The sequence below is a fragment of the Gorilla gorilla genome, chromosome X (genome assembly GCF_029281585.2).
Source record: "Gorilla gorilla gorilla isolate KB3781 chromosome X, NHGRI_mGorGor1-v2.1_pri, whole genome shotgun sequence".
In the NCBI taxonomy this organism is placed as follows: domain Eukaryota; kingdom Metazoa; phylum Chordata; class Mammalia; order Primates; family Hominidae; genus Gorilla; species Gorilla gorilla.
Genome location: NC_073247.2, coordinates 163,790,944 through 163,807,967, shown reverse-complemented (window position 1 = coordinate 163,807,967; position 17,024 = coordinate 163,790,944). Strand labels below are relative to the sequence as shown.

The window sequence follows — 17,024 nt, the reverse complement described above, 5'->3', positions numbered from 1 at the left end:
CAAACACCATTTCAGGGTGGCCTGTGGACCTTATTAATCCAGGGACCTCCTGTGTCAATCCCCAGGGTTCCTTGAGAGCTGACTCTACCCAGGAGCTGGCATTTCTGTTCAGAGCCAGCACTTCCCCACATTACAGCACCCTTCCCCTGGTTGTCCCCAGTGTTCCCTCCTATCCAAATCTGGAACTTGGATTGCTGCCTAGCTTGTCACTGTGGTCTCTGCTAAAGGCTGTGCCCAGAACACAGTAGAGAAGCCCAGAATCGCCTGCTCACCCTGTGACACAGAGCATGCCTACACCCTGAAGAAGTACTCTTGAGTGTTCTGTCCCATTCCTGGAAATCTCTCTTATAGCAGATGTTTAAATATCAGTGCCCAAAGTCAAATCTATGTAGAAATTTATGTTGACAGGGCCTTTCAACTTCTCCTCTGCTTTCAAAGGATTTAGTCAGGAGCCGGGGAAGGAGAGCAGACAGGACACCCTCGGCTGGCAAGGGGCATTAGGAGGATGCAGGGAAGAGCAATTACCAGAGTCCACAAGAGAGACCACATGTGAAATCAAGTCCACAGAGCCCCAGACAGGCTGCCACTGAGAGCTCTGAATCCAGATTTCAGCCCGGTGGGGGCAGAGACCTGAGGGAGAGAAGTGGGAAGCGGCGAAGGAGGACACGGCAACAAACAGGGATAGGCTTGAGAAATCTGGACACTATCATCATCAACAGGATGTGGCTCTGTGATCTGAATGGGCAGGCCTGTTGGCTGAATGCATCAGCAGCATGTTGGACACCTTATGCTCATTCAAGATTCCCCTCCCTCTGTCAGGAAGAGTATGGCTGGCTCCCTGCATCATTCTGGGTGAGCTACCTCTCTTGACCACTCCAGTGGTCCTGTGCACCCTTGCCAGCATCCCAGGGCTGGGACCTGTCTTTATGCCTACTTGAGCTGGTGAATTATCCCCTGGGGAACCTCCATAGAGGTTGGGCTATGTGTGTGGGTTGCTGACTGATGATCAACAGCTGAGACTCACCAGGAATGCCAATGATCAGTGGAAGGTGGTAGTGGGGCTGCAGGGAGGGGAAATTGGAGGAAAAGTGACCTGGGACTAATCAGCTCAGACTCTGCACATGAAGGGCTCGTGTGGACATGCCTTGAAAATGATCCAGCTGGTGTCCCTGACTCAGATGGCCTCCTGTGTCTTCTGAGCTCTTGGCACACAAGGGGACAGGTGTCTTGGGACTGTAATCACTGGCCTGTGTTGCCACCAGACACTGTCTGGGGTACAGGGCTGGCCAAAGGTGTGGACATGGGCAAGTTGGATGGAAACCCTGTGAAGATGGCACCCTTCATTGTTAAACTGACAGAACATGTGGGATCCAATGCAAAAAGCTGAAGGGGTGGGTTGCCCCTCCACACCTGTGGGTGTTTCTCGTTAGGTGGAACGAGAGACTTGGAAAAGAAAAAGACACAGAGACAAAGTATAGAGAAAGAAATAAGGGGGCCCAGGGGACCAGCGTTCAGCATATGGAGGATCCCGCAGGCCTCTGAGTTCCCTTAGTATTTACTGATCATTCTTTAGTGTTTCTCGGAGAGGGGGATGTGGCAGGGTCATAGGATAATAGTGGAGAGAAGGTCAGCAGATAAACACGTGAACAAAGGTCTCTGCATCATAGACAAGGTAAAGAATTAAGTGCTGTGCTTTAGATATGCATACACATAAACATCTCAATGCCTTACAGAGCAGTATTGCTGCCCGCATGTCCCACCTCCAGCCCTAAGGCGGTTTTCCCCTATCTCAGTAGATGGAAAATACAATCGGGTTTTATACCGAGACATTCCATTGCCCAGGGACAGGGAGGAGACAGATGCCTTCTTCTTGTCTCAACTGCAAAGAGGCATTCCTTCCTCTTATACTAATCCTCCTCAGCACAGACCCTTTACGGGTGTCCGGCTGGGGGACGGTCAGGTTTTTCCCTTCCCATGAGGCCATATTTCAGACTATCACATGGGGAGAAACCTTTGACAATACCTGGCTTTCCTAGGCAGAGGTCCCTGCAGACTTCCACACTGTTTGTGTCCCTGGGTACTTGAGATTAGGGAGTGGTGATGACTCTTAACGTGCATGCTGCCTTCAAGCATTTGTTTAACAAAGCACATCTTGCACCGCCCTTAATCCATTTAACCCTGAGTTGACAACAGCACATGTTTCAGAGAGCAGGGGGTTGGGGGTAAGGTTATAGATTAACAGCATCCCAAGGCAGAAGAATTTTTCTTAGTACAGAACAAAATGGAGTCTCCTATGTCTACTTCTTTCTACACAGACACAGTAACAATCTGATCTCTCTTTCTTTTCCCCACAAAAAGCATCATGCACTATCCTGTTGGGAGCATCCTCACCTCCAAGACACTGTTTGGGCCTGAGGAGAAGGAGTCTGCAGTGACCCTGTCGTGGTATTTTCCACAAGAATTCTGAAATGAAGCAAGCACAGGTAAGGGAACTGTGGGTTTCTTCATGGAGGCAGGAGGCCCACACAGGGGCAGGCTCCACACTTTGAATCAGCGAATTCCCATGCCTGGTAATTTCATTCATTCATTCATTCATTCATCCAGCAAACTTTTGTTGAATACATGCTGAGGAAACATGAGGTAACAAAACAAAGTGACAAGGCCCTTAATCCAGTATGTGGGGGATGTAGGGGAGATGGTGAGGTGGTATGAGTCACTCATTTGAGCCAGGGAGGCCAGGAAGGCAGAGCCAGACTTGGAGGCAGGCCTTGCACAAGAAAGGGAGGGACAGCCTATGACCAGGCCAGTAAGCTGGCCTTCTATGACACTATTGATCTGATTTTCTTCCTCGATGCTGCCTGTGTGTGAAAGCAACTGCGACTTTCTGTGCCCACCTGCCTTTGTTAATAGGGAAAGTGCTCATGGTTGGCAGATGCTCACTTCTGCTCACCTCAGGTCACTTCTACTGAAGGAGTGGTTTTACTGCAAAAGCACAGGAAGAAACTTTTGGGGATGATGAATATATTTTGCGCCTTCACTGTGGTTGTGGTTTCATGGGACTATATATTTGTCAAAACTCTCTGAATTGTTTCTCAGTATTTCAGAGAAAAAGTAAGCAGGAAACCAGGAAGGATATAGATTACCTGATTAAAATTAAAAACAAACAAACAAACAAACAAACAAAAACAACGCATCCAACTATAGCAGAATAAACATTCCTCTCAAGTGTGCATAAAATATTTACCAAGCTAGATGGTATTCTGGGCCATAAAACAAACCTTACAAATTGAAAATATTAGAAATAATAAAAAGCATATTCTTTAAGATGCTTCTTGAAGACCATGATGTAGTTAAGCTCAAAATCAAACACAAAGATAACTGAAAAATGCTCAAATGTTGTAAATTTTAAAATATGCTCCTAAGTAATCTATGGATCAAAGAGGGAGTCTTACGAGAATTTTAGAATATACATTAAATTGAATGAAAATAAAAATATACATACAAAAATTTGAGGGATTCAGCTAAAGCAGTCCTTGGGAAAAATGTATAGCATATTTTAAATATTTATATTAGAAAATACAATCTAAAATCAATAACCAAAACTTCCACTCTAGGAAACTAAAGAAAGAAGAGCAAGTTGAATTTAAAGAAATTGAAGAGGATCCCACCTTCCTCCCTTCCCAAACTCCCACCTCTCCCCTCCTTCTTCCCTCCCCACCATCCTAGAACATACACACACACACACACACACACCCCATTTTACAACAGGTTCTTTTTATTTTGATCACCGTGGGGTGTACCCTGTGGGGTGTAAAACGTACTCTAGACCCTGTTGGCTGTTTATTTGGGGTTAGACATCTGGAGACTTTTCAGGTAAATCTGAGTTATCTGGTCTTGCCCTGAAATTACTGGCTGCCCGGGGAGACACTACAGATGTTGGAGGTCTCCTTGCTTTGGTCCTGCTGTGGCTAATTTTGATTAAGTTCCTCATTCAGCTGGTCACAGGGGCTGGATAGTTTTGGCTCGCTTCCTTCCTCAGGTTTTCCTGAAGCAGAGATCTTTTTTGGGAGAGTTGTTTTTTTTTCTCTGGAATTCCCTAAAAGATTTCCTTTTCCCTTCCTGGTTGTCTTAGGAACCTGAAAGGACAACAGGGAGATCACAGAAGGGGACTGATTTTGGGGAAGAGGATGGAGGAGGGGTGGGAACAGGGGCTTCAGGAGAAGAGGTACTGGCTGAGGTGGGGGTAGGGTAGGACAGAGTAGGGGTCTTGGGAGGGAGGAGTCAAGGGGAAGACTAAGAGGAGCTTCTCTCACCTTGATAGGACTTATAGACTTAGTTTGACAGGGGGCCTTCCTGTTCCTTGCCCCTTTGGTGTTGGCAGGTGGTTGTTCTTTGACACCTGGGCTGGAGGTTTGTGGTTTCCTGGTCATCTTCACCATGTCAGTGTCTCTCAATCGTCTACTCCATGCTTCCTGGCCTCCCTATATATACACCCCCTTCCACCGTGACAATAAAGCCATACCCGTGAGCTTTGATGGATCAGCAAGCCACTACCCAGCCAATGGTGGCTCTGAGGGGTGAGGGGCTTAGACATTACAAAGCACTATAAGGACATTGTCGTGAGTGGGAGGGGGGAAGGGGTATGGAGAGAGGGAAGAGGGGAGTCTGATGACAAAGCCAGGATGCTCTGATTGAAGAAAAAGGGGATATTTCTTTAGCACTCCTAAAGAGCTTTCCCAAACTGAGTAGCTGTGCTCCTTTCCTCCCATGTTCAACTTGGGTGGGTCACATGGCAGGGAGAGAGTATTTCCTCTAAGCCTTTCCCCAAAGTCACCCCATTTCAGTGCTTCCTTCTGTTTTCTCCCACCATTATCTAGTTTTTGTACATCTTACCGGAAATCTCTCCGAGGTAATCTGACTGTATTTAAATATATGTGTAGATGTGAATCATCCTACTTCACTCCTAAAAATTTCTCTTATGCATCTTGAAGACCACTCACTTGGATACCACCAACGAATTTTCCCATCCTACCAATGGAAAAGTGTCCACAGAAGTCTCCTGGGGTTTCAGTTTTCCCCAGTCTGAAATCACTGCATTCAGGCTGTCAAACTCCAGTGAATACATTTGCTCCACTGGACATCTTATGTGTCTTGTTTCAACTGTAGGGTTATGCTCATCTCAGTAGATGTGGTACCCAGGCTTGGATCTTTTTTTTTTTTATTATTATACTTTAAGTTTTAGGGTACATGTGCACATTGTGCAGGTTAGTTACATATGTATACATGTGCCATTCTGGTGCGCTGCACCCACTAACTCGTCATCTAGCATTAGGTATATCTCCCAATGCTATCCCTCCCCCCTCCCCCCACCCCACAACAGTCCCCAGAGTGTGATATTCCCCTTCCTGTGTCCATGTGATCTCATTGTTCAATTCCCACCTATGAGTGAGAATATGCGGTGTTTGGTTTTTTGTTCTTGCGATAGTTTACTGAGAATGATGGTTTCCAATTACACCATGGAATACTATGCAGCCATAAAAAATGATGAGTTCATGTCCTTTGTAGGGACATGGATGAAATTGGAAACCAGGCTTGGATCTTAACAGTGTAGAGTGAATGAGGCAGATTTTCATGCCAGAAATTACACAGGATATTTGCATGTAGGAAACTAAAACCTAAGACTGACGAGTTCATGGAAAAGGGTGGTGTTGAGAAGAATAGTTCAACAATGTGCCTGAGGTTCTGTCCAGTGTAATAAGTTTTTTTTAAAGGCCTTCGTATTGGAAAGGGACAAATAAAACTGTCTTTATTTACAGAAAATAAGAGTATATACGGACAATTCTATCTATCAAAAAAATGCTTCTAAAACTAATAAGAGTTTAGCAATGTTGCTGGATATAGATCATTATACTTGTGTTTTTACACTAGCAATGAGCAATTGGCAACTGAGACAAAAACAATGCAATTTAAAATAGCATTAGACAATAAATATTAAATGGATAAATATGACAGAAGATGTATAAGATCTATCCATTGAAAACTATAAAACATTAGAGAGATAAATTTAATGAGAATCTAAGTAAACAGAGACATAAACTTTATTCATGAGTCAAAAGACTGAATATTAAGATGTCATTTGTGCTCAAAGTTTTTGACATATTCAATGCAATAAAAATCAAAATTCCAGGATTTTTAAAATATAAATTGAGAGACTGACTCTAACATTCATATAGTAGTGCAAAGGCCCTAGAATAGTCAAAGAAAACTTTAAAAAGTAGAACAAAGTTGGGGGTGTTACCCTACTTCATTTCAAGGCTTATAAACTAACAATGATCAGTATAGTGTGGAACTGTCATAATTATAGCAGTATATCAATGGAAGAGAATAAAGTCCAGGAATGGATCCACATGTATATGTATATATAGACAACTAATTATTGATAAAGATGCAAATGAAGATTAGAGGAAAGAAATGATAGTATATTCAACAATTTGATCCGAAACAATTGGATATCCATATGCAAAACTAAATTTCAATCCATACTCTATCTATCTATCTATAAAGGGAGAGAGAGAAAGAAAGATATTTTAAGGAATTGTCTCAGGTGACTATGAGGTCTGATACATCCAAAATCTATAGGACAGGCCAGCAGGCTAGAAACTGACACAGCGTTTTTACGTTCCAATCTTGTGGTAGAATTCCTTCTCAAGGAAACCTCGGTCTTTTAAGACCTTCAACTGATTGGATGAGGCGCACCCACATTATGGAGGTAAACTGCTTTACTTAAAATCGATTGTAAATGTTGATCACATGTACAAAATACCTTCACAGCAACAGCTAGGCTAGTGTTTGACCACACAACTGAGTACTATAGCCTAGAAAAGCTGACACATAAAACTAACCATTGCACATACCTTGCCCCATATAAAAATGTAACTCAAAATGAATCATAGCCCTAAATGTCAAAAATACTTTTTTTCTAGGAGAAAACAGAAGAAAAGTTTTATAACCTGTGGTTATGTTTTAGTCAGCTTTGGCTTCCATAACAAAATGGCATGGATTATTTAGCTGAAACAACAGAAATTATTTTTTTCACAGTTTTGGAGACTAAAAGTCACAGATAAAGGACTGGAGGGGTCAGTTTCTTATTCCCAGCTTGTAGATGGCCCATTCTCATTATGTTCATTCTTGTCCTTTCATCTGTGCATGTGCATGGAGAGAGGGAGAAAGGGAGGGAGAGAGGGAGAAAGGGAGGGAGGGAGGGAGGGAGAGAGAGAGGGAGGGAGACAGTGAGAGAGAGAGAGGGAGGGAGAGGGTGAGAGAGAGAGAGAGAGAGAACTCATGCAAGCACAAGAGTGCTTTCTTGCTTCCCTTCTTATAACCACACTAATCCTATGGGATCAAGGCCCCACCCTTATGACCTCTTTCAATATTAATTACTTCCTTAGAGGCCCCATCTCCAAATACAGACACCCTGGTGCTGAGGGATTCAAAATATGAATTCGGAAGAGGACATAACCATTAGCAAAGAATAAACACATAGATTAATAAAACAGAATAGAGCTCAGAAACAGATTGGCACACATATAGTCAGGTGAATTGCAACAAAGGCAATAATGGTAAAAGTATAGTTTTTTCCAACAAGTGGTGCCTGAACAATGGGACATCTAGACACAAATAATAATAATAATAATAATAACCTAGACATATCCTTAAAAATTTCACAAAATCAACTCAAAATACGTCATAGATCTAATGCAAAATGCAAAAACCATACAACTTCTAGAAGAAAGCGTAAGAGAAAATCCACATAAATTTGAGTTGATGATGAGTTTTAAAATTCAGCACCAAAAGTATCATCAATGAGGGAAAAATTAGCCAAGTTGGATTTTATTAAAATAAAAATCTTATGCTCTTCAAAAAACAGAGTTAACAGAATAAAAACAGAAGCTACAGACTAGCAGAAAACATCTGTAGCACACATATGTGATAAAGAACTTGTCTCTACAATATACACGACTTCTTAAAACTCAACAATAGAAAATAAACGAAAACAGTTGAAGATCTGAACAGACAGTACACCAAAGAAGATATACAGATGGCAAATAAGCATAGTGAAAGTCCTGGACGTCTTTTGTCATTAGAGAATTGTGTACTAAAATGAGAAACCACTATACACCTATTAGAATGTCTAAGATAAAAAAAAGACCAATTGCTAGTGAAGATGTGGAGCAACAGAAACTCTCATTCATTGATGGTGGAAATGCAAAATGATGCAGCCACTTTGGAAGAAGACAGTTTGGCATTTTCTTAAACAAGCCGAACATAGTCTTATGATAAGATTCAGCAGTCCTACGCCTGGGTATTTACCCAACTGATTTGAAAACTTACGCCTACATAAAAATTTGTATGTGAATGTGTACAATAGCTTATTTCATAATCACCAAAAATAGAAGCATCCAAGATGTATTTCTTTTGGTGAATGGATAAAAAACATATATTAAAAAAACAGAATACAGCCAAGAAATAGACCTGCACACATGTATTCAGGTGATTTATAACAAAGCAATAATGCTGAAAGTATAGTTGTTCCAACAAATGGTGCATGAAAAATCGGACATCTATACACAAACAATAATAATAATAACCTAGACAAATCCTTAGGTATTTCACAAAGATTAACTCAAGCTACATCATAGACCTAATGCAAAATGCAAAAATTATACAACTTCTATAAGAAAATAAGAGAAAATTTACATAACTTTAAGTTTGGTAAAAAGTTTGTAAATTCAACACCAAAAGCAAAAGTAGCAATGAGCACACCTAGCACCCAGATGTAAATTTCTAGAACCATTCCCTATTAAAAGGAACCAGATCTCTGGAGAAATGGCTGATTTTAGGACCGGGGCAGGGCATAAACCCAATGAGCCTAGAGCATCTTGTAGTCCTAGAAATGGAGGGCTAAAGAATATGATAAAGGACATCACAGTGTTGTATTCAGCCAAATCCAGACTATGGAAAACTGGAAAGAACACAAGATCTGTTTCTTTCCAACAACAACAAAACAGTGGCAAGAAAACAGGTCATGTGGAGGGGACCTACAAATGATAGAAGACTTAAGGAGTATGACCAAAAAATCACTATATAATATTATACTTGGGTACTCATAGAAAGAAACACAATTTTTATAAAGTATAAGTCTACCAGGTAAGTGTGTAAAACAGTTGAACATTTGATAATCATTTATTTTTTAGAAATGAAAATAATATTGGGTTTTTGTTTAATACAAAGTCCCTATCTTTTAAAAATATCATATTGAATTATTTAGAGATGAAATCGTATGATGTCTTAGATTTGCTCCACGTTACTCCAGCAGCTTAGATGCAGGTAGGTGAGTGTCTAACTGGAAACAGGTTTGCCGTGTAGTTAAGGTTATTGATGCTGAGAGTCATCTACACTGGGTTCACTATATTAGTCTCTCTATTAATCTGTATGTATGAGGCTTTCCCTAATAAAACATTTTTTATCATAAATATCATTCCACTAAAAGTTAAATCATAAGTGAAACTGGTCACTTTGTAGAAATAAATAAATAAGTGACCAAGTGACCAAATTGATCCAAAAAGAAAACCTTAATTAAACTATACAAACTGAAACTATACAAGCTCAACCTATTCAAAGCTCAAGCCATCCTCAAACGTTCCATGTTAGTCAGTTTTGGAGGCCGATTCTACTAAATAATCAGGGGAAACTAACCACCATCTTATCTCAGCTCTTCCAACGCACACAAAATATAGACAATTGTTCACTTTGTCCTCCCAGATGAGCCCTCTTGGATTCAAAAGACAGATGAGGACCACCTCCCACCCCGATATAAAAAACCCATCAAGCAAGCTCTGCTACATAGCAGCAATTATTCTATGTAAATTAGTAGAATATTAAATGAACAAACAGGCTCTGCCCAAGGAAAGACAATATGATTCCACATTAGGAAAAAAAGTTTCATTGTAATTCTTTACATACAAAATAGAGTAGAAAAAAATTTGATTGTGTTAATGGGTACAGAAAAAGCTTTTGAAAGAAATTCGATGAGTTCATGGTAAAAATATTTAGTTAACCTATATTGAAAGATAACTTCTATTTCCTAAAATCAACAGCAAACATACTTAAATGTGAAACGTTCAAAGAATTATCATTAATGTCAGGAACAAGAAGTAGATGTAGGCTATTATCTCTATGTTTTAAATCATCGTTGAGACACAAAGTCAGAGCTATAAGTATCAAAATAAATAAGGGATGTGAATATTGGGAAAATACATAATGTTTAGTGATAATGCCATTATCGGTCTTGAAAATTCAAAGGAATAGGCAAATGGAATATTCAGGTGAATGGGCTTTCGGAAAGAGGTGTGTAACAGATTACTACAGCAAAGTCAAAATCTTTGGCATGCGACAGCAATACCTAATTAGAACAAACAACAGAAAATATGCCGTTTGCAATAGTAACAAAATCCAAGAATTAATCTGAAAAGAACCCTAACAAAAATGTATAAGGTCTTTCTAGAGGCAACTATCAAAGTATACTGATAGATTCAGGTTAAGAGGGTCTGAAAGAGGAGCATCACCTATTCATTGATGGGGAACAGAACACTGTAAAAATGTCAATTCTACTTAAATTATTTACAATTTAGTGCCTTACCTGTAGCCGCCAAAATTACAATCAAATTTGGGCGGCTATTCTCTGCTTCCCAAATCAACCCTGGAAAATTATAGAAGGGAAAAAGAAGGAGAAAAGAAAAACAATATCAGCAATAAAATCTAAGCAACAAAACAGAGAAAACCCTGGGTGAGACTGAAGACTGTGTTGAACTGGTACTTGTCTTTGGGACAGTGTTGGTTGGAAGGGGGTCAGCAGCAGAGATGTAGGGGAGGTCTGCAGCCTGCCTATATGGCAGATGACTGAACGAATAGGATGAACATTTTTAAATTTCCACCTCACTTCATTGCACAATCTGAAGCACCACCTCGAAACACAATGTCAGTAGCCCCAGAGAAAAACCAGAACTCCAGGGAAACTGTGTTGGTTAAGGCAGTGTGGCTCCGGAGTTCTGCCAATAACAATCTGTAACCAACATAGTGGGAAAGGATTTGCGTTTTAAAATATTGTTTCAACAGAATATAAACAATGGAACAGAAGCAGAATAGAATGTCAGAGTGAATCATGCATACTAAGGGTACGTATTCTTTCACATAAATAAATATATATATTGCTACCTACATATATACTTGGAAAATATGTAAAACATATTTCTTTGATGGAGAGAATGAATCATTTAGGACAAAAAGTTTGCAAAGTCTAGCTCTGGTTGGGGAGGAACCCCGGTGAGAAGATGTGTGTCTTCTCCCAGAGGTCATTACAATCACGGGTGCTGCAGCTCCCCAGGGACCATCTGGCCTGGTACCCGCAACCATGCTCTGCAGGGGGTGCAGCTGGGCAAATGCTCAGAGGTGACAGAAACAGAGCATCTCCCACCCATCACTTCATCAGAGAGCCGAGAGCCAGGAGCCAGGAGGAGGACTCTCCTGAGTGAGGACTGAGAGTCCACCCACCCCCACAGTGAAGGGCCACAGAATCCAGCTCAGCCCCTCCCGTCAGCCCTGGAAGACCCTGGCAATGTTGTCACCTTGACCACATTTCTCAGAGTCAGAAACTTGGTCTGAGGGAAGCAGACACCATCAACAGAGAACAGGGGCCCAGGCTCTGCCAGGTATCAACGTCAGGACCCTGAGGAATGGCAGGCTTCCCCACCCCCACTCCCACCCACACCACGACCCACAGTGCCATGATCACCACTGCCACCCCCAACCCCATACTCAACACCAAGACCGCCACCCCGCACCGCCACCCCCACCCACATTAAGGCAGGATCCGGTTCCGCCCTTTCTGTCAACTCACAGAAGCGCCAGGTGGCCCGAATGTGATGCCACTGACTTGCGCATTGGGGATCAGAGAGAAGCCAGGTTCTTGGTCTTAGGAGCAGCTTGAGATCGGTGGAAGGAAGCAGGCCCAGGCTCTGTGAGGGGTTAAGGTGAGACGCTGAGAGAGGACTGAGGACACCTCACCCCAGATAGAGAGCCCCAAATAATCCAGCACCGCTCCTGCTGCCAGCCGACTTCTCAGGCAGGGCCGCCCCCAGCCCCCCGTGGCTTAAGCCCCAGGGTACTCTGGAGACAGAGCCTGGTGTGACCAGGAAAGGGCTGGTTAGAAGAGGGCAGCGTCCAGGCTCTGCCAGGCATTAACATCAGGAACCTAACGGAGGGCTGAGGGCCCCTCTTCCCTATTCCCATCCCCTACCACATCCCCATTCCCATCTTCATTCCCAACCCCATCATCACCCCCATTCCCCAACAGCACCCTCATCCTCCCCAGTCCCCACCATCTTCATCCCTCCCCCATCCCCACCCTCATCTCCCCAACCCTCACCCCTCTATAGCTCCATCCTGGCAGAATCTGGGTCTTCCCCTGCTGTCAACCCCGGGAAGCCCCGGGCCTGGATGTGACGCCACTGATTTGCGCATTGGGGGTCAGAGAGAAGCGAGCTTCTTGGTCTGACCGGCGGCTTGGGATTGGAGGAGGGAAGTGGGCCCAGGCTCTGTGAGGAGGCAAGGTGAGGGCTGAGGGAGGGCTCAGGATGCCCCCACCCCAGATAGAGGGCCCCAAATAATCCAGCTTCGCCCCTGCTGCCAGCCCTGGACCATCTAGGGGCAAACTTCTCAGTCAGGGCCACCCCCCAGCACCCTGCCAACCCTGCCACTTAAGCCGCAGGGGACTCTGGAGTCACAGCAGGGCTGCTTAAGAGAGGGCAGGGCCCAGGCTCTGCCAGGCATCAACGTCAGGACCCTAAGTTACGGCTGAAGGCCCCTCACCACCATTCCCATCCCCCACTCCATCCCCATTTCCATCTACACCCCTAACCCCATCCCCCATGAGAACCCCCATCCTCCCCAGGCCCCACTACTCTCATCCCACCCCACCCCCACCCTCATCTACCCCACCCTCACCCCCCTATCCCTACATTCTGGTAGAATCCGGTTTCGCCCCTGCTTTCAACCCAGGGAATCCCCGGGTGCCCGCATGTGACACCACTGACTTGGCGTTGGGGGTCAAAGAGAAGCGAAGTTGTCGCTCTGAGTGGCGGCTTGAGATTGGTGGAGGGAAGCGGGCCCAGGCTCTGTGAGGAGGCTAGGCAAGACTCTAAGGGAGGACTCAGGAGGCCCCCACCCCAGATAGAGGGCCCCAAATAATCCAGCACTACCTCTGCTGCCAGCCCTGGACCACCCAGGGCAGACTTCTCAGGCTGGAACTTCCCCCCTCCCCACTGCCACTTAAGCCACAGGGGACTCTGGAGTCAGACCTTGGTGTGACCAGGGCAGGGCCGGTCAGGAGAGGGCAGGGGCCAGGCTCTGTCAGGCATCAAAATCAGGACCCTGAGAGAGAATTGAGGGCCCCCACCCCAACCCCTATACCCATCCCTAACCCCATACCCACCCTACTTGCATTCCCAGCCCCATCCCCACACCCTACCCCATCTTGGCAGAATCTATTTCTTTCCCTGCAGTCAACCCACAGAAGCCCCAGGAATGACAGACAGGCACACCCATCCTGACGTCCACATCCAGGGCTGAAGGAGGGAAGGGGCTTAGTATCATGAGCAGGGCCTCAGGGGAGTCTCTGCTCCTCAAGCCCTGCTGGGAGTAAAGGGAGGCCTCAGGGAACCCAGGTCCTCAGGATAGGGGGTCCACTCCAACCCTGTCTGAGACTGAGGCGCCTCCTCTTTCATCCTCGGGAATCAGAGGGATGGAGACTCAGGTCAGCAGAGGGTGGGGCCCAACCCTGCCAGGATCAAGGAGAGGAAGAAGAGGGAGGACTCAGGGTACCTTTGAGTCCAGAACAATGGGGACCTTTGCCCTGGGAGGTCCAGTGCACAGTGGCCACCTGTAGCCCATGCTTGCTGCACCTTCTGGATGACAAAGAGGAGAGGGCTGTGGTCAGAGCAGTGGTGACTCAGGTCGGCAGAGGGAGGAGTCCCAGCATCTGCAGGCCCCAATGTGTGCTCCATTCATGAAGATTGGGGATACCTTGGCTGAGAAAGAAGGGACCCCACAGAATCTGGCTGTCCCCTGATTTTTGCTCAGAGGGGACCAAATCAAGGATAGCCCTATGTGCCAACCTCATTTGTGCCACAGGAGAGAAGTTGAAGAGCCCTCAGGGTGATGGGGTCTTGCAGTAAAGGGGAGCTATCTGCTCATCTCAGGGGGTTTCAGATTGAGGAATGGCAGGCCCCATCACGATGAAGAGTAACCCACAGGAGGCCATAGGAACACTCACCCCAGAACCAAAGGGGTCATACCTGGACACCCCATGTGGGGGTGACAGGATGTAGCTCCATCTCTTTCCTGTTTTCAGATCTCGGGGAGGTGAGGAACTTGTTCTCCGAGGATGACTCAGGTCAACACAGGGGCCCCCATCTGGTGGATAGACAGAGTGGTCCCAGGATCTGTCAGTAGTTCCGGTGAGGAACATGAGGGAGGATTGAGGGCACCCTTGGGCCAGAACACAGATGAGGACCTCATGGAAATCTGCCCTGCCCCTGCTATCACTCCAGAGAGCATGGGCAGGGCTGTCTGCTGAAGTCCCCCCCACTTACCCTGGGATCATTGGTGTCAGTGAGGGGGAGGTCTTTGTCGAGGGGTCTGCACTCAGGTCAGTAGAGGGAGCGTCTTAGGCCCTGCCAGGAGACAAGGTAAGAACCAAGCAGGTTCCTCACCCAGGACACATGAATTCCAATGCATTTCAGCATCTCTTCCTGTCCTTCCCAAGAGGACCTGGGCACGTGTGGCCAGATGTGAGTCTCCTCATGTCCTGTTCCCTATCAGGGATGTGAGCTCTTAATCTGAGTTTCTCAGGCCAGCAAAAGGGTGGGATCCAGGCCTTGCCAGGAGAAAGGTGAGGGCCCTGTGTGAGCACAGAGGGGACCATTCACCCCAAGAGGGTGGAGACCTCACAGATTCCAGCCTACCCTCCTGTTAGCACTGGGGGCCTGAGGCTGTGCTTGCAGTCTGCACCCTGAGGGCCCATGCATTCCTCTTCCAGGAGCTCCAGGAAACAGACACTGAGGCCTTGGTCTGAGGCCGTGCCCTCAGGTCACAGAGCAGAGGAGATGCAGACGTCTAGTGCCAGCAGTGAACATTTGCCTTGAATGCACACTAATGGCCCCCACCGCCCCGGAACACATGGGACTCCAGAGCGCCTGGCCTCACCCTCTCTACCGTCAGTCCTGCAGAATCAGCCTCTGCTTGCTTGTGTACCCTGAGGTGCCCTCTCACTTTTTCCTTCAGGTTCTCAGGGGACAGGCTGACCAGGATCACCAGGAAGCTCCAGAGGATCCCCAGGAGGCCCTAGAGGAGCACCAAAGGAGAAGATCTGTAAGTAAGCCTTTGTTAGAGCCTCCAAGGTTCAGTTCTCAGCTGAGGCTTTTTACATGCTCCCTCTCTCTCCAGGCCAGTGGGTCTCCATTGCCCAGCTCCTGCCCACACTCCTGCCCACACTCCTGCCCACACTCCTGCCTGTTGCCGTGACCAGAGTCATCATGTTTCTTGAGCAGAAGAGTCAGCACTGCAAGCCTGAGGAAGGCCTTGACGCCCAAGAAGAGGCCCTGGGCCTGGTGGGTGTGCAGGCTGCCGCTACTGAGGAGCAAGAGGCTGTGTCCTCCTCCTCTCCTCTGGTCCCAGGCACCCTGGGGGAGGTGCCTGCTGCTGGGTCACCAGGTCCTCTCAAGAGTCCTCAGGGAGCCTCCGCCTTCCCCACTGCCATCGATTTCACTCTATGGAGGCAATCCATTAAGGGCTTCAGCGACCAAGAAGAGGAGGGGCCAAGCACCTCTCCTGACCCAGAGTCTGTGTTCCGAGCAGCACTCAGTAAGCAGGTGGCTGACTTGCTTCATTTTCTGCTCCTCAAGTATTAAGTCAAGGAGCCAGTCACAAAGGCAGAAATGCTGGAGTGCATCATCAAAAATTACAAGCCCTGCTTTCCTGTGATCCTCGGCAAAGCCTCCGAGTCCTTGCAGCTGGTCTTTGGCATTGACGTGAAGGAAGTGGACCCCACCAGCAATACCTACACCCTTGTCACCTGCCTGGGACTCCTGTGATGGCCTGGTGGTTGATAATAATCAGATCATGCCCACGACGGGCCTCCTGATAATCGTCATGGGATGATTGCAATGGAGGGCAAATGCGTCCCTGAGGAGAAAATCTGGGAAGAGCTGAGTGTGATGAAGGTGTATGTTGGGAGGGAGCACAATGTCTGTGGGGAGCCCAGGAAGCTGCTCACCCAAGATTTGGTGCAGGAAAACTACCTGGAGTACCGGCAGGTGCCCAGCAGTGATCCCATATGCTATGAGTTACTGTGGGGTCCAAGGGCACTCGCTGAAACCAGCTACTTGAAAGTACTGGAGCACGTGGTCAGGGTCAATGCAAGAGCTCTCATTTCCTACCCATCCCTGCATGAAGCAGCTTTGAGAGAGGAGGAAGAGGGAGTCTGAGCATGAGTTGCAGCCAGGGCCACTGAGAGGGGGGCTGGGCCAGTGCACCTTCCAGGGCTCTGTCCAGTAGTTTCCCCTGCCTTATGTGACATGAGGCCCATTCTTCTCTCTTTGAAGAGAGCAGTCAGCATTCTTAGTAGTGGGTTTCTGTTCTATTGGATGACTTTGAGATTTGTCTTTGTTTCCTTTTGGAATTGTTCAAATGTTCCTTTTAATGGGTGGTTGAATGAACTTCAGCATTCAAATTTATGAATGACAGTAGTCACACACAGTGCTGTTTATATAGTTTAGGAGTAAGAGTCTTGTTTTTTATTCAGATTGGGAAATCCATTCCATTTTGTGAATTGGGACATAGTTACAGCAGTGGAATAAGTATTCATTTAGAAATGTGAATGAGCAGTAAAACTGATGAGATAAAGAAAT

General features: G+C 45.9%; 1 pseudogene; it reads left to right on the top strand.

Moving 5' to 3' along the window:
* Window positions 1–15,650: 15,650 nt before the first annotated feature.
* LOC101137871 (melanoma-associated antigen 4-like) lies at window positions 15,651–16,601 on the top strand (annotated as a pseudogene).
* Window positions 16,602–17,024: the final 423 nt, after the last annotated feature.